The sequence below is a fragment of the Hyla sarda genome, chromosome 1 (genome assembly GCF_029499605.1).
Source record: "Hyla sarda isolate aHylSar1 chromosome 1, aHylSar1.hap1, whole genome shotgun sequence".
Lineage (NCBI taxonomy): Eukaryota > Metazoa > Chordata > Amphibia > Anura > Hylidae > Hyla > Hyla sarda.
This window is the reverse complement of record NC_079189.1, coordinates 191,769,122-191,788,471: the sequence shown is the minus strand read 5'-3', so window position 1 is coordinate 191,788,471 and position 19,350 is coordinate 191,769,122. Positions and strand designations below refer to the sequence as shown.

The window sequence follows — 19,350 nt, the reverse complement described above, 5'->3', positions numbered from 1 at the left end:
TGGTTTCAGCAGTTTCATTTTAACTCAAAATCCACTAAAGTGAGTTAAATCGTTGATGCGTTTAGAGTTTTGGCAGCTTAGGTAAAATACCTCAAAAGCCCTATGTTGCATTGTGGTGAATATAATTTTACAAATCCCGTTAGCATTCCATGCCAGTACAGTGTGTAGTTTTCATTCCGAAATTTTTTGAAGATTTTTAGTCTCTATATAAAAAACATCTGTCAGAAGTGGGATTCGAACCCACGCCTCCAGAGGAGACTGTGACCTGAACGCAGTGCCTTAGACCGCTCGGCCATCCTGACTTTGCTTTGTATTACATCTCCACCAATGCAAAAAAGAAGCCATGCGAGCTGTAAAACCGTTGTTTTAACACATGAAAAAACATCCCTATCGTTCGGGACATTTTACAACACTGTGCCCTACACCACCATCTGTCAACTAGGTGTATTAGCCGAAATAGCTCAGTTGGGAGAGCGTTAGACTGAAGATCTAAAGGTCCCTGGTTCGATCCCGGGTTTCGTTGGGGACATTTTACAACACTGTGCCCTACACCACCATCTGTCAACTAGTGTTGCTCGCGAATATTCGCAATTCGAATATTATTCGCGAATATCGCATATTCGCGAATTCGCGAATTTCGCGAATATAGCGCTATATATTCGTAATTACGAATATTGTTTTTTTTTTTTTTTTTTTTTTTTTTTTTCCTTCACAGTGATCATCCCTCTCTGCTTCCAGCTTGTGTGGTGTAAAGAAGACTGTAATACTACTATGTGAGACTGGCGTGCGAAAATTCGCATATCTAATTTTCGCATATGCGAATTTTCGCACGTGTTAACTTTGCATATGCCAATATTCACTTATGTTAATTTTCGCATTCGCGAATTTCGCATACACGAATATTCGCATATGCGAAAATAAAACTAGGACATAACGAATATGCGAATATTCGCGAATATATGACGAATATTCGTCCATATATTCGCGAATATTCGCGAATTGGAATATGGCCTATGCCGCTCAACACTACTGTCAACTAGGTGTATTAGCCGAAATAGCTCAGTTGGGAGAGCGTTAGACTGAAGATCTAAAGGTCCCTGGTTTGATCCCGGGTTTCGGCAGTTTCCTTATGTCTCAAAATCAACTGAAGTAAGTTAAGTCGTTGATGCGTTTAGAGTTTTAGCAGCTTAGTTAATATACCTCATAGGCACTATTTTGCATTGTGGAGAAAATTGTTTTACATATCCCGTTAGCATTTCATGCCAGTACAGTGTTTGGTTTTCATTTTGAAAATTTTGAAGTTTTTTTTTCTTTATAAAAAGAGACATTTTTACACATGAAAAACCATTCCTATTATTGGGGACATCTTACTATGCTGTGCTCTACACAACCATCTACACAACCATCAATGCACTAAGTGTGTTAGCTGAACTAGCTCTGTTGGGAGAGCGTTTGACTAAATATCCCTGCTTTGATCCTTGGTTTCAGCAGTTTCATTTTAACTCAAAATCCACTAAAGTGAGTTAAATCGTTGATGCGTTTAGAGTTTTGGCAGCTTAGGTAAAATACCTCAAACGCCCTATGTTGCATTGTGGTGAATATAATTTTACAAATCCCGTTAGCATTCCATGCCAGTACAGTGTGTAGTTTTCATTCCGAAATTTTTTGAAGATTTTTAGTCTCTATATAAAAAACATCTGTCAGAAGTGGGATTCGAACCCACGCCTCCAGACGAGACTGCGACCTGAACGCAGCGCCTTAGACCGCTCGGCCATCCTGACTTTCCTTTGTATTACACCTCCACCAATGCGAAAAAAAAAGAAGCCATGCGAGCTGTAAAACCGTTGTTTTAACACATGAAAAAACATCCCTATCGTTGGGGACATTTTACAACACTGTGCCCTACACCACCATCTGTCAACTAGGTGTATTAGCTGAAATAGCTCAGTTGGGAGAGCGTTAGACTGAAGATCTAAAGGTCCCTGGTTCGATCCCGGGTTTCGGCAGTTTCCTTATGTCTCAAAATCAACTGAAGTAAGTTAAGTCGTTGATGCGTTTAGAGTTTTAGCAGCTTAGTTAATATACCTCATAGGCACTATTTTGCATTGTGGAGAAAATTGTTTTACATATCCCGTTAGCATTTCATGCCAGTACAGTGTTTGGTTTTCATTTTGAAAATTTTCAAGTTTTTTTTTCTTTATAAAAAGAGACATTTTTACACATGAAAAACCATTCCTATTATTGGGGACATCTTACAATGCTGTGCTCTACACAACCATCTACACAACCATCAATGCACTAAGTGTGTTAGCTGAACTAGCTCTGTTGGGAGAGCGTTTGACTAAATATCCCTGCTTTGATCCTTGGTTTCAGCAGTTTCATTTTAACTCAAAATCCACTAAAGTGAGTTAAATCGTTGATGCGTTTAGAGTTTTGGCAGCTTAGGTAAAATACCTCAAAAGCCCTATGTTGCATTGTGGTGAATATAATTTTACAAATCCCGTTAGCATTCCATGCCAGTACAGTGTGTAGTTTTCATTCTGAAATTTTTTGAAGATTTTTAGTCTCTATAAAAAAAACATCTGTCAGAAGTGGGATTCGAACCCACGCCTCCAGAGGAGACTGCGACCTGAACGCAGCGCCTTAGACCGCTCGGCCATCCTGATATCCTTTGTATTACACCTCCACCAATGCGAAAAAAAAAAGAAGCCATGCGAGCTGTAAAACCGTTGTTTTAACACATGAAAAAACATCCCTATCGTTGGGGACATTTTACAACACTGTGCCCTACACCACCATCTGTCAACTAGGTGTATTAGCCGAAATAGCTCAGTTGGGAGAGCGTTAGACTGAAGATCTAAAGGTCCCTGGTTCGATCCCGGGTTTCGGCAGTTTCCTTATGTCTCAAAATCAACTGAAGTAAGTTAAGTCGTTGATGCGTTTAGAGTTTTAGCAGCTTAGTTAATATACCTCATAGGCACTATTTTGCATTGTGGAGAAAATTGTTTTACATATCCCGTTAGCATTTCATGCCAGTACAGTGTTTGGTTTTCATTTTGAAAATTTTGAAGTTTTTTTTTCTTTATAAAAAGAGACATTTTTACACATGAAAAACCATTCCTATTATTGGGGACATCTTACAATGCTGTGCTCTACACAACCATCTACACAACCATCTACACAACCATCAATGCACTAAGTGTGTTAGCTGAACTAGCTCTGTTGGGAGAGCGTTTGACTAAATATCCCTGCTTTGATCCTTGGTTTCAGCAGTTTCATTTTAACTCAAAATCCACTAAAGTGAGTTAAATCGTTGATGCGTTTAGAGTTTTGGCAGCTTAGGTAAAATACCTCAAAAGCCCTATGTTGCATTGTGGTGAATATAATTTTACAAATCCCGTTAGCATTCCATGCCAGTACAGTGTGTAGTTTTCATTCTGAAATTTTTTGAAGATTTTTAGTCTCTATATAAAAAACATCTGTCAGAAGTGGGATTCGAACCCACGCCTCCAGAGGAGACTGCGACCTGAACACAGCGCCTTAGACCGCTTGGCCATCCTGACTTTGCTTTGTATTATACCTCCACCAATGCAAAAAAGAAGCCATGCGAGCTGTAAAACCGTTGTTTTAACACATGAAAAAACATCCCTATCGTTGGGGACATTTTACAACACTGTGCCCTACACCACCATCTGTCAACTAGGTGTATTAGCCGAAATAGCTCAGTTGGGAGAGCGTTAGACTGAAGATCTAAAGGTCCCTGGTTCGATCCCGGGTTTCGGCAGTTTCCTTATGTCTCAAAATCAACTGAAGTAAGTTAAGTCGTTGATGCGTTTAGAGTTTTAGCAGCTTAGTTAATATACCTCAAAGGCACTATTTTGCATTGTGGAGAAAATTGTTTTACATATCCGGTTAGCATTTCATGCCAGTATAGTGTTTGGTTTTCATTTTGAAAATTTTGAAGTTTTTTTTTCTTTATAAAAAGAGACATTTTTACACATGAAAAACCATTCCTATTATTGGGGACATCTTACAATGCTGTGCTCTACACAACCATCTACACAACCGTCAATGCACTAAGTGTGTTAGCTGAACTAGCTCTGTTGGGAGAGCGTTTGACTGCTTTGATCCTTGGTTTCAGCAGTTTCATTTTAACTCAAAATCCACTAAAGTGAGTTAAATCGTTGATGCGTTTAGAGTTTTGGCAGCTTAGGTAAAATACCTCAAAAGCCCTATGTTGCATTGTGGTGAATATAATTTTACAAATCCCGTTAGCATTCCATGCCAGTACAGTGTGTAGTTTTCATTCTGAAATTTTTTGAAGATTTTTAGTCTCTATATAAAAAACATCTGTCAGAAGTGGGATTCGAACCCACGCCTCCAGAGGAGACTGCGACCTGAACGCAGCGCCTTAGACCGCTCGGCCATCCTGACTTCGCTTTGTTTTACACCTCCACCAATGCAAAAAAAAAAGAAGCCATGCGAACTGTAAAACCGTTGTTTTAACACATGAAAAAACATCCCTATCGTTGGGGACATTTTACAACACTGTGCCCTACACCACCATCTGTCAACTAGGTGAATTAGCCGAAATAGCTCAGTTGGGAGAGCGTTAGACTGAAGATCTAAAGGTCCCTGGTTTGATCCCGGGTTTCGGCAGTTTCCTTATGTCTCAAAATCAACTGAAGTAAGTTAAGTCGTTGATGCGTTTAGAGTTTTAGCAGCTTAGTTAATATACCTCATAGGCACTATTTTGCATTGTGGAGAAAATTGTTTTACATATCCCGTTAGCATTTCATGCCAGTACAGTGTTTGGTTTTCATTTTGAAAATTTTGAAGTTTTTTTTTCTTTATAAAAAGAGACATTTTTACACATGAAAAACCATTCCTATTATTGGGGACATCTTACTATGCTGTGCTCTACACAACCATCTACACAACCATCAATGCACTAAGTGTGTTAGCTGAACTAGCTCTGTTGGGAGAGCGTTTGACTAAATATCCCTGCTTTGATCCTTGGTTTCAGCAGTTTCATTTTAACTCAAAATCCACTAAAGTGAGTTAAATCGCTGATGCGTTTAGAGTTTTGGCAGCTTAGGTAAAATACCTCAAAAGCCCTATGTTGCATTGTGGTGAATATAATTTTACAAATCCCGTTAGCATTCCATGCCAGTACAGTGTGTAGTTTTCATTCCGAAATTTTTTGAAGATTTTTAGTCTCTATATAAAAAACATCTGTCAGAAGTGGGATTCGAACCCACGCCTCCAGAGGAGACTGCGACCTGAACGCAGCGCCTTAGACCGCTCGGCCATCCTGACTTTCCTTTGTATTACACCTCCACCAATGCGAAAAAAAAAGAAGCCATGCGAGCTGTAAAACTGTTGTTTTAACACATGAAAAAACATCCCTATCGTTGGGGACATTTTACAACACTGTGTATTAGCCGAAATAGCTCAGTTGGGAGAGCGTTAGACTGAAGATCTAAAGGTCCCTGGTTCGATCCCGGGTTTCGGCAGTTTCCTTATGTCTCAAAATCAACTGAAGTAAGTTAAGTCGTTGATGCGTTTAGAGTTTTAGCAGCTTAGTTAATATACCTCATAGGCACTATTTTGCATTGTGGAGAAAATTGTTTTACATATCCCGTTAGCATTTCATGCCAGTACAGTGTTTGGTTTTCATTTTGAAAATTTTGAAGTTTTTTTTTCTTTATAAAAAGAGACATTTTTACACATGAAAAACCATTCCTATTATTGGGGACATCTTACAATGCTGTGCTCTACACAACCATCTACACAACCATCAATGCACTAAGTGTGTTAGCTGAACTAGCTCTGTTGGGAGAGCGTTTGACTAAATATCCCTGCTTTGATCCTTGGTTTCAGCAGTTTCATTTTAACTCAAAATCCACTAAAGTGAGTTAAATCGTTGATGCGTTTAGAGTTTGGCAGCTTAGGTAAAATACCTCAAAAGCCCTATGTTGCATTGTGGTGAATATAATTTTACAAATCCCGTTAGCATTCCATGCCAGTACAGTGTGTAGTTTTCATTCTGAAATTTTTTGAAGATTTTTAGTCTCTATATAAAAAACATCTGTCAGAAATGGGATTCGAACCCACGCCTCCAGAGGAGACTGCGACCTGAACACAGCGCCTTAGACCGCTCGGCCATCCTGCCTTTGCTTTGTTTTACACCTCCACCAATGCAAAAAAAAAAGAAGCCATGCGAGCTGTAAAACCGTTGTTTTAACACATGAAAAAACATCCCTATCGTTGGGGACATTTTACAACACTGTGCCCTACACCACCATCTGTCAACTAGGTGAATTAGCCGAAATAGCTCAGTTGGGAGAGCGTTAGACTGAAGATCTAAAGGTCCCTGGTTCGATCCCGGGTTTCGTTGGGGACATTTTACAACACTGTGCCCTACACCACCATCTGTCAACTAGTGTTGCTCGCGAATATTCGCAATTCGAATATTATTCGCGAATATCGCATATTCGCGAATTCGCGAATTTCGCGAATATAGCGCTATATATTCGTAATTACGAATATTGTTTTTTTTTTTTTTTTTTTTTTTTTTTCCTTCACAGTGATCATCCCTCTCTGCTTCCAGCTTGTGTGGTGTAAAGAAGACTGTAATACTACTATGTGAGACTGGCGTGCGAAAATTCGCATATCTAATTTTCGCATATGCGAATTTTCGCACGTGTTAACTTTGCATATGCCAATATTCACTTATGTTAATTTTCGCATTCGCGAATTTCGCATACACGAATATTCGCATATGCGAAAATAAAACTAGGACATAACGAATATGCGAATATTCGCGAATATATGACGAATATTCGTCCATATATTCGCGAATATTCGCGAATTGGAATATGGCCTATGCCGCTCAACACTACTGTCAACTAGGTGTATTAGCCGAAATAGCTCAGTTGGGAGATCGTTAGACTGAAGATCTAAAGGTCCCTGGTTCGATCCCGGGTTTCGGCAGTTTCCTTATGTCTCAAAATCAACTGAAGTAAGTTAAGTCGTTGATGCGTTTAGAATTTTAGCAGCTTAGTTAATATACCTCATAGGCACTATTTTGCATTGTGGAGAAAATTGTTTTACATATCCCGTTAGCATTTCATGCCAGTACAGTGTTTGGTTTTCATTTTGAAAATTTTGAAGTTTTTTTTTCTTTATAAAAAGAGACATTTTTACACATGAAAAACCATTCCTATTATTGGGGACATCTTACAATGCTGTGCTCTACACAACCATCTACACAACCATCAATGCACTAAGTGTGTTAGCTGAACTAGCTCTGTTTGGAGAGCGTTTGACTAAATATCCCTGCTTTGATCCTTGGTTTCAGCAGTTTCATTTTAACTCAAAATCCACTAAAGTGAGTTAAATCGTTGATGCGTTTAGAGTTTTGGCAGCTTAGGTAAAATACCTCAAAAGCCCTATGTTGCATTGTGGTGAATATAATTTTACAAATCCCGTTAGCATTCCATGCCAGTACAGTGTGTAGTTTTCATTCTGAAATTTTTTGAAGATTTTTAGTCTCTATATAAAAAACATCTGTCAGAAGTGGGATTCGAACCCACGCCTCCAGAGGAGACTGCGACCTGAACGCAGCGCCTTAGACCGCTCGGCCATCCTGACTTTCCTTTGTATTACACCTCCACCAATGCGAAAAAAAAAGAAGCCATGCGAGCTGTAAAACCGTTGTTTTAACACATGAAAAAACATCCCTATCGTTGGGGACATTTTACAACACTGTGCCCTACACCACCATCTGTCAACTAGGTGTATTAGCTGAAATAGCTCAGTTGGGAGAGCGTTAGACTGAAGATCTAAAGGTCCCTGGTTCGATCCCGGGTTTCGGCAGTTTCCTTATGTCTCAAAATCAACTGAAGTAAGTTAAGTCGTTGATGCGTTTAGAGTTTTAGCAGCTTAGTTAATATACCTCATAGGCACTATTTTGCATTGTGGAGAAAATTGTTTTACATATCCCGTTAGCATTTCATGCCAGTACAGTGTTTGGTTTTCATTTTGAAAATTTTCAAGTTTTTTTTTCTTTATAAAAAGAGACATTTTTACACATGAAAAACCATTCCTATTATTGGGGACATCTTACAATGCTGTGCTCTACACAACCATCTACACAACCATCTACACAACCATCAATGCACTAAGTGTGTTAGCTGAACTAGCTCTGTTGGGAGGGCGTTTGACTAAATATCCCTGCTTTGATCCTTGGTTTCAGCAGTTTCATTTTAACTCAAAATCCACTAAAGTGAGTTAAATCGTTGATGCGTTTAGAGTTTTGGCAGCTTAGGTAAAATACCTCAAAAGCCCCATGTTGCATTGAGGTGAATATAATTTTACAAATCCCGTTAGCATTCCATGCCAGTACAGTGTGTAGTTTTCATTCTGAAATTTTTTGAAGATTTTTAGTCTCTATATAAAAAACATCTGTCAGAAGTGGGATTCGAACCCACGCCTCGAGAGGAGACTGCGACCTGAACACAGCGCCTTAGACCGCTTGGCCATCCTGACTTTGCTTTGTATTCTACCTCCACCAATGCAAAAAAGAAGCCATGCGAGCTGTAAAACCGTTGTTTTAACACATGAAAAAACATCCCTATCGTTGGGGACATTTTACAACACTGTGCCCTACACCACCATCTGTCAACTAGGTGTATTAGCTGAAATAGCTCAGTTGGGAGAGCGTTAGACTGAAGATCTAAAGGTCCCTGGTTCGATCCCGGGTTTCGGCAGTTTCCTTATGTCTCAAAATCAACTGAAGTAAGTTAAGTCGTTGATGCATTTAGAGTTTTAGCAGCTTAGTTAATATACCTCAAAGGCACTATTTTGCATTGTGGAGAAAATTGTTTTACATATCCGGTTAGCATTTCATGCCAGTATAGTGTTTGGTTTTCATTTTGAAAATTTTGAAGTTTTTTTTTCTTTATAAAAAGAGACATTTTTACACATGAAAAACCATTCCTATTATTGGGGACATCTTACAATGCTGTGCTCTACACAACCATCTACACAACCGTCAATGCACTAAGTGTGTTAGCTGAACTAGCTCTGTTGGGAGAGCGTTTGACTGCTTTGATCCTTGGTTTCAGCAGTTTCATTTTAACTCAAAATCCACTAAAGTGAGTTAAATCGTTGATGCGTTTAGAGTTTTGGCAGCTTAGGTAAAATACCTCAAAAGCCCTATGTTGCATTGTGGTGAATATAATTTTACAAATCCCGTTAGCATTCCATGCCAGTACAGTGTGTAGTTTTCATTCTGAAATTTTTTGAAGATTTTTAGTCTCTATATAAAAAACATCTGTCAGAAGTAGGATTCGAACCCACGCCTCCAGAGGAGACTGCGACCTGAACGCAGCGCCTTAGACCGCTCGGCCATCCTGACTTTGCTTTGTTTTACACCTCCACCAATGCAAAAAAAAAAGAAGCCATGCGAGCTGTAAAACCGTAAAAAGAGACATTTTTACACATGAAAAACCATTCCTATTATTGGGGACATCTTACAATGCTGTGCTCTACACAACCATCTACACAACCGTCAATGCACTAAGTTTGTTAGCTGAACTAGCTCTGTTGGGAGAGCGTTTGACTGCTTTGATCCTTGGTTTCAGCAGTTTCATTTTAACTCAAAATCCACTAAAGTGAGTTAAATCGTTGATGCGTTTAGAGTTTTGGCAGCTTAGGTAAAATACCTCAAAAGCCCTATGTTGCATTGTGGTGAATATAATTTTACAAATCCCGTTAGCATTCCATGCCAGTACAGTGTGTAGTTTTCATTCTGAAATTTTTTGAAGATTTTTAGTCTCTATATAAAAAACATCTGTCAGAAGTAGGATTCGAACCCACGCCTCCAGAGGAGACTGCGACCTGAACGCAGCGCCTTAGACCGCTCGGCCATCCTGACTTTGCTTTGTTTTACACCTCCACCAATGCAAAAAAAAAAGAAGCCATGCAAGCTGTAAAACCGTTGTTTTAACACATGAAAAAACATCCCTATCGTTGGGGACATTTTACAACACTGTGCCCTACACCACCATCTGTCAACTAGGTGAATTAGCCGAAATAGCTCAGTTGGGAGAGCGTTAGACTGAAGATCTAAAGGTCCCTGGTTTGATCCCGGGTTTCGGCAGTTTCCTTATGTCTCAAAATCAACTGAAGTAAGTTAAGTCGTTGATGCGTTTAGAGTTTTAGCAACTTAGTTAATATACCTCATAGGCACTATTTTGCATTGTGGAGAAAATTGTTTTACATATCCCGTTAGCATTTCATGCCAGTACAGTGTTTGGTTTTCATTTTGAAAATTTTGAAGTTTTTTTTTCTTTATAAAAAGAGACATTTTTACACATGAAAAACCATTCCTATTATTGGGGACATCTTACAATGCTGTGCTCTACACAACCATCTACACAACCATCAATGCACTAAGTGTGTTAGCTGAACTAGCTCTGTTGGGAGGGCGTTTGACTAAATATCCCTGCTTTGATCCTTGGTTTCAGCAGTTTCATTTTAACTCAAAATCCACTAAAGTGAGTTAAATCGTTGATGCGTTTAGAGTTTTGGCAGCTTAGGTAAAATACCTCAAAAGCCCCATGTTGCATTGAGGTGAATATAATTTTACAAATCCCGTTAGCATTCCATGCCAGTACAGTGTGTAGTTTTCATTCTGAAATTTTTTGAAGATTTTTAGTCTCTATATAAAAAACATCTGTCAGAAGTGGGATTCGAACCCACGCCTCGAGAGGAGACTGCGACCTGAACACAGCGCCTTAGACCGCTTGGCCATCCTGACTTTGCTTTGTATTATACCTCCACCAATGCAAAAAAGAAGCCATGCGAGCTGTAAAACCGTTGTTTTAACACATGAAAAAACATCCCTATCGTTGGGGACATTTTACAACACTGTGCCCTACACCACCATCTGTCAACTAGGTGTATTAGCTGAAATAGCTCAGTTGGGAGAGCGTTAGACTGAAGATCTAAAGGTCCCTGGTTCGATCCCGGGTTTCGGCAGTTTCCTTATGTCTCAAAATCAACTGAAGTAAGTTAAGTCGTTGATGCGTTTAGAGTTTTAGCAGCTTAGTTAATATACCTCAAAGGCACTATTTTGCATTGTGGAGAAAATTGTTTTACATATCCGGTTAGCATTTCATGCCAGTATAGTGTTTGGTTTTCATTTTGAAAATTTTGAAGTTTTTTTTTCTTTATAAAAAGAGACATTTTTACACATGAAAAACCATTCCTATTATTGGGGACATCTTACAATGCTGTGCTCTACACAACCATCTACACAACCGTCAATGCACTAAGTGTGTTAGCTGAACTAGCTCTGTTGGGAGAGCGTTTGACTGCTTTGATCCTTGGTTTCAGCAGTTTCATTTTAACTCAAAATCCACTAAAGTGAGTTAAATCGTTGATGCGTTTAGAGTTTTGGCAGCTTAGGTAAAATACCTCAAAAGCCCTATGTTGCATTGTGGTGAATATAATTTTACAAATCCCGTTAGCATTCCATGCCAGTACAGTGTGTAGTTTTCATTCTGAAATTTTTTGAAGATTTTTAGTCTCTATATAAAAAACATCTGTCAGAAGTAGGATTCGAACCCACGCCTCCAGAGGAGACTGCGACCTGAACGCAGCGCCTTAGACCGCTCGGCCATCCTGACTTTGCTTTGTTTTACACCTCCACCAATGCAAAAAAAAAAGAAGCCATGCGAGCTGTAAAACCGTTGTTTTAACACATGAAAAAACATCCCTATCGTTGGGGACATTTTACAACACTGTGCCCTACACCACCATCTGTCAACTAGGTGAATTAGCCGAAATAGCTCAGTTGGGAGAGCGTTAGACTGAAGATCTAAAGGTCCCTGGTTTGATCCCGGGTTTCGGCAGTTTCCTTATGTCTCAAAATCAACTGAAGTAAGTTAAGTCGTTGATGCGTTTAGAGTTTTAGCAACTTAGTTAATATACCTCATAGGCACTATTTTGCATTGTGGAGAAAATTGTTTTACATATCCCGTTAGCATTTCATGCCAGTACAGTGTTTGGTTTTCATTTTGAAAATTTTGAAGTTTTTTTTTCTTTATAAAAAGAGACATTTTTACACATGAAAAACCATTCCTATTATTGGGGACATCTTACTATGCTGTGCTCTACACAACCATCTACACAACCGTCAATGCACTAAGTGTGTTAGCTGAACTAGCTCTGTTGGGAGAGCGTTTGACTGCTTTGATCCTTGGTTTCAGCAGTTTCATTTTAACTCAAAATCCACTAAAGTGAGTTAAATCGTTGATGCGTTTAGAGTTTTGGCAGCTTAGGTAAAATACCTCAAAAGCCCTATGTTGCATTGTGGTGAATATAATTTTACAAATCCCGTTAGCATTCCATGCCAGTACAGTGTGTAGTTTTCATTCTGAAATTTTTTGAAGATTTTTAGTCTCTATATAAAAAACATCTGTCAGAAGTGGGATTCGAACCCACGCCTCCAGAGGAGACTGCGACCTGAACACAAGCCTTAGACCGCTCGGCCATCCTGACTTTGCTTTTTATTACACCTCCACCAATGCAAAAAAAAAAGAAGCCATGCGAGCTGTAAAACCGTTGTTTTAACACATGAAAAAACATCCCTATCGTTGGGGACATTTTACAACACTGTGCCCTACACCACCATCTGTCAACTAGGTGTATTAGCCGAAATAGCTCAGTTGGGAGAGCGTTAGACTGAAGATCTAAAGGTCCCTGGTTCGATCCCGGGTTTCGGCAGTTTCCTTATGTCTCAAAATCAACTGAAGTAAGTTAAGTCGTTGATGCGTTTAGAGTTTTAGCAGCTTAGTTAATATACCTCAAAGGCACTATTTTGCATTGTGGAGAAAATTGTTTTACATATCCCGTTAGCATTTCATGCCAGTACAGTGTTTGGTTTTCATTTTGAAAATTTTGAAGTTTTTTTTTCTTTATAAAAAGAGACATTTTTACACATGAAAAACCATTCCTATTATTGGGGACATCTTACAATGCTGTGCTCTACACAACCATCTACACAACCATCAATGCACTAAGTGTGTTAGCAGAACTAGCTCTGTTGGGAGAGTGTTTGACTAAATATCCCTGCTTTGATCCTTGGTTTCAGCAGTTTCATTTTAACTCAAAATCCACTAAAGTGAGTTAAATCGTTGATGCGTTTAGAGTTTTGGCAGCTTAGGTAAAATACCTCAAAAGCCCTATGTTGCATTGTGGTGAATATAATTTTACAAATCCCGTTAGCATTCCATGCCAGTACAGTGTGTAGTTTTCATTCTGAAATTTTTTGAAGATTTTTAGTCTCTATATAAAAAACATCTGTCAGAAGTGGGATTCGAACCCACGCCTCCAGAGGAGACTGCGACCTGAACGCAGCGCCTTAGACCGCTCGGCCATCCTGACTTTGCTTTGTTTTACACCTCCACCAATGCAAAAAAAAAAGAAGCCATGCGAGCTGTAAAACCGTTGTTTTAACACATGAAAAAACATCCCTATCGTTGGGGACATTTTACAACACTGTGCCCTACACCACCATCTGTCAACTAGGTGAATTAGCCGAAATAGCTCAGTTGGGAGAGCGTTAGACTGAAGATCTAAAGGTCCCTGGTTTGATCCCGGGTTTCGGCAGTTTCCTTATGTCTCAAAATCAACTGAAGTAAGTTAAGTCGTTGATGCGTTTAGAGTTTTAGCAGCTTAGTTAATATACCTCATAGGCACTATTTTGCATTGTGGAGAAAATTGTTTTACATATCCCGTTAGCATTTCATGCCAGTACAGTGTTTGGTTTTCATTTTGAAAATTTTGAAGTTTTTTTTTCTTTATAAAAAGAGACATTTTTACACATGAAAAACCATTCCTATTATTGGGGACATCTTACTATGCTGTGCTCTACACAACCATCTACACAACCATCAATGCACTAAGTGTGTTAGCTGAACTAGCTCTGTTGGGAGAGCGTTTGACTAAATATCCCTGCTTTGATCCTTGGTTTCAGCAGTTTCATTTTAACTCAAAATCCACTAAAGTGAGTTAAATCGCTGATGCGTTTAGAGTTTTGGCAGCTTAGGTAAAATACCTCAAAAGCCCTATGTTGCATTGTGGTGAATATAATTTTACAAATCCCGTTAGCATTCCATGCCAGTACAGTGTGTAGTTTTCATTCCGAAATTTTTTGAAGATTTTTAGTCTCTATATAAAAAACATCTGTCAGAAGTGGGATTCGAACCCACGCCTCCAGAGGAGACTGCGACCTGAACGCAGCGCCTTAGACCGCTCGGCCATCCTGACTTTCCTTTGTATTACACCTCCACCAATGCGAAAAAAAAAGAAGCCATGCGAGCTGTAAAACCGTTGTTTTAACACATAAAAAAACATCCCTATCGTTAAGGACATTTTACAACACTGTGTATTAGCCGAAATAGCTCAGTTGGGAGAGCGTTAGACTGAAGATCTAAAGGTCCCTGGTTCGATCCCGGGTTTCGGCAGTTTCCTTATGTCTCAAAATCAACTGAAGTAAGTTAAGTCGTTGATGCGTTTAGAGTTTTAGCAGCTTAGTTAATATACCTCATAGGCACTATTTTGCATTGTGGAGAAAATTGTTTTACATATCCTGTTAGCATTTCATGCCAGTACAGTGTTTGGTTTTCATTTTGAAAATTTTGAAGTTTTTTTTTCTTTATAAAAAGAGACATTTTTACACATGAAAAACCATTCCTATTATTGGGGACATCTTACAATGCTGTGCTCTACACAACCATCTACACAACCATCAATGCACTAAGTGTGTTAGCTGAACTAGCTCTGTTGGGAAAGCGTTTGACTAAATATCCCTGCTTTGATCCTTGGTTTCAGCAGTTTCATTTTAACTCAAAATCCACTAAAGTGAGTTAAATCGTTGATGCGTTTAGAGTTTGGCAGCTTAGGTTAAATACCTCAAAAGCCCTATGTTGCATTGTGGTGAATATAATTTTACAAATCCCGTTAGCATTCCATGCCAGTACAGTGTGTAGTTTTCATTCTGAAATTTTTTGAAGATTTTTAGTCTCTATATAAAAAACATCTGTCAGAAGTGGGATTCGAACCCACGCCTCCAGTGGAGACTGCGACCTGAACGCAGCGCCTTAGACCGCTCGGCCATCCTGACTTTGCTTTGTATTACATCTCCACCAATGCAAAAAAAGAAGCCATGCGAGCTGTAAAACCGTTGTTTTAACACATGAAAAAACATCCCTATCGTTCGGGACATTTTACAACACTGTGCCCTACACCACCATCTGTCAACTAGGTGTATTAGCCGAAATAGCTCAGTTGGGAGAGCGTTAGACTGAAAATCTAAAGGTCCCTGGTTCGATCCCGGGTTTCGGCAGTTTCCTTATGTCTCAAAATCAACTGAAGTAAGTTAAGTCGTTGATGCGTTTAGAGTTTTAGCAGCTTAGTTAATATACCTCAAAGGCACTATTTTGCATTGTGGAGAAAATTGTTTTACATATCCGGTTAGCATTTCATGCCAGTATAGTGTTTGGTTTTCATTTTGAAAATTTTGAAGTTTTTTTTTTCTTTATAAAAAGAGACATTTTTACACATGAAAAACCATTCCTATTATTGGGGACATCTTACAATGCTGTGCTCTACACAACCATCTACACAACCGTCAATGCACTAAGTGTGTTAGCTGAACTAGCTCTGTTGGGAGAGCGTTTGACTGCTTTGATCCTTGGTTTCAGCAGTTTCATTTTAACTCAAAATCCACTAAAGTGAGTTAAATCGTTGATGCGTTTAGAGTTTTGGCAGCTTAGGTAAAATACCTCAAAAGCCCTATGTTGCATTGTGGTGAATATAATTTTACAAATCCCGTTAGCATTCCATGCCAGTACAGTGTGTAGTTTTCATTCTGAAATTTTTTGAAGATTTTTAGTCTCTATATAAAAAACATCTGTCAGAAGTGGGATTCGAACCCACGCCTCCAGAGGAGACTGCGACCTGAACACAAGCCTTAGACCGCTCGGCCATCCTGACTTTGCTTTTTATTACACCTCCACCAATGCAAAAAAAAAAGAAGCCATGCGAGCTGTAAAACCGTTGTTTTAACACATGAAAAAACATCCCTATCGTTGGGGACCTTTTACAACACTGTGCCCTACACCACCATCTGTCAACTAGGTGTATTAGCCGAAATAGCTCAGTTGGGAGAGCGTTAGACTGAAGATCTAAAGGTCCCTGGTTCGATCCCGGGTTTCGGCAGTTTCCTTATGTCTCAAAATCAACTGAAGTAAGTTAAGTCGTTGATGCGTTTAGAGTTTTAGCAGCTTAGTTAATATACCTCAAAGGCACTATTTTGCATTGTGGAGAAAATTGTTTTACATATCCCGTTAGCATTTCATGCCAGTACAGTGTTTGGTTTTCATTTTGAAAATTTTGAAGTTTTTTTTTCTTTATAAAAAGAGACATTTTTACACATGAAAAACCATTCCTATTATTGGGGACATCTTACAATGCTGTGCTCTACACAACCATCTACACAACCATCTACACAACCATCAATGCACTAAGTGTGTTAGCAGAACTAGCTCTGTTGGGAGAGCGTTTGACTAAATATCCCTGCTTTGATCCTTGGTTTCAGCAGTTTCATTTTAACTCAAAATCCACTAAAGTGAGTTAAATCGTTGATGCGTTTAGAGTTTTGGCAGCTTAGGTAAAATACCTCAAAAGCCCTATGTTGCATTGTGGTGAAGATAATTTTACAAATCCCGTTAGCATTCCATGCCAGTACAGTGTGTAGTTTTCATTCTGAAATTTTTTGAAGATTTTTAGTCTCTATATAAAAAACGTCTGTCAGAAGTAGGATTCGAACCCACGCCTCCAGAGGAGACTGCGACCTGAACACAGCGCCTTAGACCGCTTGGCTTTGCTTTGTATTATACCTCCACCAATGCAAAAAAGAAGCCATGCGAGCTGTAAAACCGTTGTTTTAACACATGAAAAAACATCCCTATCGTTGGGGACATTTTACAACACTGTGCCCTACACCACCATCTGTCAACTAGGTGTATTAGCCGAAATAGCTCAGTTGGGAGAGCGTTAGACTGAAGATCTAAAGGTCCCTGGTTCGATCCCGGGTTTCGGCAGTTTCCTTATGTCTCAAAATCAACTGAAGTAAGTTAAGTCGTTGATGCATTTAGAGTTTTAGCAGCTTAGTTAATATACCTCAAAGGCACTATTTTGCATTGTGGAGAAAATTGTTTTACATATCCCGTTAGCATTTCATGCCAGTACAGTGTTTGGTTTTCATTTTGAAAATTTTGAAGTTTTTTTTTCTTTATAAAAAGAGACATTTTTACACATGAAAAACCATTCCTATTATTGGGGACATCTTACAATGCTGTGCTCTACACAACCATCTACACAACCGTCAATGCAATAAGTGTGTTAGCTGAACTAGCTCTGTTGGGAGAGCGTTTGACTAAATATCCCTGCTTTGATCCTTGGTTTCAGCAGTTTCATTTTAACTCAAAATCCACTAAAGTGAGTTAAATCGTTGATGCGTTTAGAGTTTTGGCAGCTTAGGTAAAATACCTCAAAAGCCCTATGTTGCATTGTGGTGAATATAATTTTACAAATCCCGTTAGCATTCCATGCCAGTACAGTGTGTAGTTTTCATTCTGAAATTTTTTGAAGATTTTTAGTCTCTATATAAAAAACATCTGTCAGAAGTGGGATTCGAACCCACGCCTCCAGAGGAGACTGCGACCTGAACGCAGCGCCTTAGACCGCTCGGCCATCCTGACTTTGCTTTATATTACACCTCCATCAATGCAAAAAAAAAAGAAGCCATGCGAGCTGTAAAACCGTTGTTTTAACACATGAAAAAACATCCCTATCGTTGGGGACATTTTACAACACTGTGCCCTACGCCACCATCTGTCAACTAGGTGAATTAGCCGAAATAGCTCAGTTGGGAGAGCGTTAGACTGAAGATCTAAAGGTCCCTGGTTCGATCCCGGGTTTCGGCAGTTTCCTTATGTCTCAAAATCAACTGAAGTAAGTTAAGTCGTTGATGCGTTTAGAGTTTTAGCAGCTTAGTTAATATACCTCATAGGCACTATTTTGCATTGTGGAGAAAATTGTTTTACATATCCCGTTAGCATTTCATGCCAGTACAGTGTTTGGTTTTCATTTTGAAAATTTTGAAGTTTTTTTTTCTTTATAAAAAGAGACATTTTTACACATGAAAAACCATTCCTATTATTGGGGACATCTTACAATGCTGTGCTCTACACAACCATCTACACAACCATCTACACAACCATCAATGCACTAAGTGTGTTAGCTGAACTAGCTCTGTTGGGAGAGCGTTTGACTAAATATCCCTGCTTTGATCCTTGGTTTCAGCAGTTTCATTTTAACTCAAAATCCACTAAAGTGAGTTAAATCGTTGATGCGTTTAGAGTTTGGCAGCTTAGGTTAAATACCTCAAAAGCCCTATGTTGCATTGTGGTGAATATAATTTTACAAATCCCGTTAGCATTCCATGCCAGTACAGTGTGTAGTTTTCATTCTGAAATTTTTTGAAGATTTTTAGTCTCTATATAAAAAACATCTGTCAGAAGTGGGATTCGAACCCACGCCTCCAGTGGAGACTGCGACCTGAACGCAGCGCCTTAGACCGCTCGGCCATCCTGACTTTGCTTTGTATTACATCTCCACCAATGCAAAAAAGAAGCCATGCGAGCTGTAAAACCGTTGTTTTAACACATGAAAAAACATCCCTATCGTTCGGGACATTTTACAACACTGTGCCCTACACCACCATCTGTCAACTAGGTGTATTAGCCGAAATAGCTCAGTTGGGAGAGCGTTAGACTGAAGATCTAAAGGTCCCTGGTTCGATCCCGGGTTTCGGCAGTTTCCTTATGTCTCAAAATCAACTGAAGTAAGTTAAGTCGTTGATGCGTTTAGAGTTTTAGCAGCTTAGTTAATATACCTCAAAGGCACTATTTTGCATTGTGGAGAAAATTGTTTTACATATCCCGTTAGCATTTCATGCCAGTACAGTGTTTGGTTTTCATTTTGAAAATTTTGAAGTTTTTTTTTCTTTATAAAAAGAGACATTTTTACACATGAAAAACCATTCCTATTATTGGGGACATCTTACAATGCTGTGCTCTACACAACCATCTACACAACCGTCAATGCACTAAGTGTGTTAGCTGAACTAGCTCTGTTGGGAGAGCGTTTGACTGCTTTGATCCTTGGTTTCAGCAGTTTCATTTTAACTCAAAATCCACTAAAGTGAGT

At 39.1% G+C, this 19,350-nt stretch overlaps 34 non-coding genes across 34 annotated transcripts; 19 read left to right on the top strand and 15 right to left on the bottom strand.

Annotated features, from left to right (window-relative positions):
- Positions 1-219: 219 nt before the first annotated feature.
- TRNAL-CAG (transfer RNA leucine (anticodon CAG)) lies at positions 220-302 on the bottom strand. The gene has a single exon. It is a non-coding gene; the product is annotated as a tRNA-Leu (tRNA).
- Positions 303-1,048: 746 nt separating this feature from the next.
- TRNAF-GAA (transfer RNA phenylalanine (anticodon GAA)) lies at positions 1,049-1,121 on the top strand. The gene has a single exon. It is a non-coding gene; the product is annotated as a tRNA-Phe (tRNA).
- Positions 1,122-1,698: 577 nt separating this feature from the next.
- On the bottom strand, positions 1,699-1,781 carry TRNAL-CAG (transfer RNA leucine (anticodon CAG)). The gene has a single exon. It is a non-coding gene; the product is annotated as a tRNA-Leu (tRNA).
- Positions 1,782-1,933: 152 nt separating this feature from the next.
- TRNAF-GAA (transfer RNA phenylalanine (anticodon GAA)) lies at positions 1,934-2,006 on the top strand. Its single transcript has one exon. It is a non-coding gene; the product is annotated as a tRNA-Phe (tRNA).
- A 577-nt stretch (positions 2,007-2,583) lies between these two features.
- TRNAL-CAG (transfer RNA leucine (anticodon CAG)) lies at positions 2,584-2,666 on the bottom strand. The gene has a single exon. It is a non-coding gene; the product is annotated as a tRNA-Leu (tRNA).
- A 152-nt stretch (positions 2,667-2,818) lies between these two features.
- TRNAF-GAA (transfer RNA phenylalanine (anticodon GAA)) lies at positions 2,819-2,891 on the top strand. The gene has a single exon. It is a non-coding gene; the product is annotated as a tRNA-Phe (tRNA).
- Positions 2,892-3,480: 589 nt separating this feature from the next.
- Positions 3,481-3,563, bottom strand: TRNAL-CAG (transfer RNA leucine (anticodon CAG)). Its single transcript has one exon. It is a non-coding gene; the product is annotated as a tRNA-Leu (tRNA).
- A 148-nt stretch (positions 3,564-3,711) lies between these two features.
- On the top strand, positions 3,712-3,784 carry TRNAF-GAA (transfer RNA phenylalanine (anticodon GAA)). The gene has a single exon. It is a non-coding gene; the product is annotated as a tRNA-Phe (tRNA).
- A 567-nt stretch (positions 3,785-4,351) lies between these two features.
- Positions 4,352-4,434, bottom strand: TRNAL-CAG (transfer RNA leucine (anticodon CAG)). Its single transcript has one exon. It is a non-coding gene; the product is annotated as a tRNA-Leu (tRNA).
- A 152-nt stretch (positions 4,435-4,586) lies between these two features.
- TRNAF-GAA (transfer RNA phenylalanine (anticodon GAA)) lies at positions 4,587-4,659 on the top strand. Its single transcript has one exon. It is a non-coding gene; the product is annotated as a tRNA-Phe (tRNA).
- Positions 4,660-5,236: 577 nt separating this feature from the next.
- Positions 5,237-5,319, bottom strand: TRNAL-CAG (transfer RNA leucine (anticodon CAG)). The gene has a single exon. It is a non-coding gene; the product is annotated as a tRNA-Leu (tRNA).
- A 124-nt stretch (positions 5,320-5,443) lies between these two features.
- Positions 5,444-5,516, top strand: TRNAF-GAA (transfer RNA phenylalanine (anticodon GAA)). The gene has a single exon. It is a non-coding gene; the product is annotated as a tRNA-Phe (tRNA).
- Positions 5,517-7,573: 2,057 nt separating this feature from the next.
- TRNAL-CAG (transfer RNA leucine (anticodon CAG)) lies at positions 7,574-7,656 on the bottom strand. The gene has a single exon. It is a non-coding gene; the product is annotated as a tRNA-Leu (tRNA).
- A 152-nt stretch (positions 7,657-7,808) lies between these two features.
- Positions 7,809-7,881, top strand: TRNAF-GAA (transfer RNA phenylalanine (anticodon GAA)). The gene has a single exon. It is a non-coding gene; the product is annotated as a tRNA-Phe (tRNA).
- Positions 7,882-8,701: 820 nt separating this feature from the next.
- Positions 8,702-8,774, top strand: TRNAF-GAA (transfer RNA phenylalanine (anticodon GAA)). The gene has a single exon. It is a non-coding gene; the product is annotated as a tRNA-Phe (tRNA).
- Positions 8,775-9,341: 567 nt separating this feature from the next.
- Positions 9,342-9,424, bottom strand: TRNAL-CAG (transfer RNA leucine (anticodon CAG)). The gene has a single exon. It is a non-coding gene; the product is annotated as a tRNA-Leu (tRNA).
- Positions 9,425-9,860: 436 nt separating this feature from the next.
- Positions 9,861-9,943, bottom strand: TRNAL-CAG (transfer RNA leucine (anticodon CAG)). The gene has a single exon. It is a non-coding gene; the product is annotated as a tRNA-Leu (tRNA).
- Positions 9,944-10,095: 152 nt separating this feature from the next.
- Positions 10,096-10,168, top strand: TRNAF-GAA (transfer RNA phenylalanine (anticodon GAA)). Its single transcript has one exon. It is a non-coding gene; the product is annotated as a tRNA-Phe (tRNA).
- An 808-nt stretch (positions 10,169-10,976) lies between these two features.
- Positions 10,977-11,049, top strand: TRNAF-GAA (transfer RNA phenylalanine (anticodon GAA)). Its single transcript has one exon. It is a non-coding gene; the product is annotated as a tRNA-Phe (tRNA).
- Positions 11,050-11,616: 567 nt separating this feature from the next.
- On the bottom strand, positions 11,617-11,699 carry TRNAL-CAG (transfer RNA leucine (anticodon CAG)). Its single transcript has one exon. It is a non-coding gene; the product is annotated as a tRNA-Leu (tRNA).
- Positions 11,700-11,851: 152 nt separating this feature from the next.
- TRNAF-GAA (transfer RNA phenylalanine (anticodon GAA)) lies at positions 11,852-11,924 on the top strand. The gene has a single exon. It is a non-coding gene; the product is annotated as a tRNA-Phe (tRNA).
- An 801-nt stretch (positions 11,925-12,725) lies between these two features.
- Positions 12,726-12,798, top strand: TRNAF-GAA (transfer RNA phenylalanine (anticodon GAA)). Its single transcript has one exon. It is a non-coding gene; the product is annotated as a tRNA-Phe (tRNA).
- A 577-nt stretch (positions 12,799-13,375) lies between these two features.
- On the bottom strand, positions 13,376-13,458 carry TRNAL-CAG (transfer RNA leucine (anticodon CAG)). The gene has a single exon. It is a non-coding gene; the product is annotated as a tRNA-Leu (tRNA).
- Positions 13,459-13,610: 152 nt separating this feature from the next.
- TRNAF-GAA (transfer RNA phenylalanine (anticodon GAA)) lies at positions 13,611-13,683 on the top strand. The gene has a single exon. It is a non-coding gene; the product is annotated as a tRNA-Phe (tRNA).
- Positions 13,684-14,260: 577 nt separating this feature from the next.
- On the bottom strand, positions 14,261-14,343 carry TRNAL-CAG (transfer RNA leucine (anticodon CAG)). The gene has a single exon. It is a non-coding gene; the product is annotated as a tRNA-Leu (tRNA).
- A 124-nt stretch (positions 14,344-14,467) lies between these two features.
- On the top strand, positions 14,468-14,540 carry TRNAF-GAA (transfer RNA phenylalanine (anticodon GAA)). The gene has a single exon. It is a non-coding gene; the product is annotated as a tRNA-Phe (tRNA).
- Positions 14,541-15,116: 576 nt separating this feature from the next.
- Positions 15,117-15,199, bottom strand: TRNAL-CAG (transfer RNA leucine (anticodon CAG)). The gene has a single exon. It is a non-coding gene; the product is annotated as a tRNA-Leu (tRNA).
- Positions 15,200-15,348: 149 nt separating this feature from the next.
- TRNAF-GAA (transfer RNA phenylalanine (anticodon GAA)) lies at positions 15,349-15,421 on the top strand. The gene has a single exon. It is a non-coding gene; the product is annotated as a tRNA-Phe (tRNA).
- Positions 15,422-16,223: 802 nt separating this feature from the next.
- Positions 16,224-16,296, top strand: TRNAF-GAA (transfer RNA phenylalanine (anticodon GAA)). The gene has a single exon. It is a non-coding gene; the product is annotated as a tRNA-Phe (tRNA).
- Positions 16,297-17,107: 811 nt separating this feature from the next.
- Positions 17,108-17,180, top strand: TRNAF-GAA (transfer RNA phenylalanine (anticodon GAA)). The gene has a single exon. It is a non-coding gene; the product is annotated as a tRNA-Phe (tRNA).
- Positions 17,181-17,757: 577 nt separating this feature from the next.
- TRNAL-CAG (transfer RNA leucine (anticodon CAG)) lies at positions 17,758-17,840 on the bottom strand. Its single transcript has one exon. It is a non-coding gene; the product is annotated as a tRNA-Leu (tRNA).
- A 152-nt stretch (positions 17,841-17,992) lies between these two features.
- On the top strand, positions 17,993-18,065 carry TRNAF-GAA (transfer RNA phenylalanine (anticodon GAA)). The gene has a single exon. It is a non-coding gene; the product is annotated as a tRNA-Phe (tRNA).
- Positions 18,066-18,653: 588 nt separating this feature from the next.
- Positions 18,654-18,736, bottom strand: TRNAL-CAG (transfer RNA leucine (anticodon CAG)). The gene has a single exon. It is a non-coding gene; the product is annotated as a tRNA-Leu (tRNA).
- A 148-nt stretch (positions 18,737-18,884) lies between these two features.
- Positions 18,885-18,957, top strand: TRNAF-GAA (transfer RNA phenylalanine (anticodon GAA)). The gene has a single exon. It is a non-coding gene; the product is annotated as a tRNA-Phe (tRNA).
- The last annotated feature ends 393 nt before the right edge of the window (positions 18,958-19,350 follow it).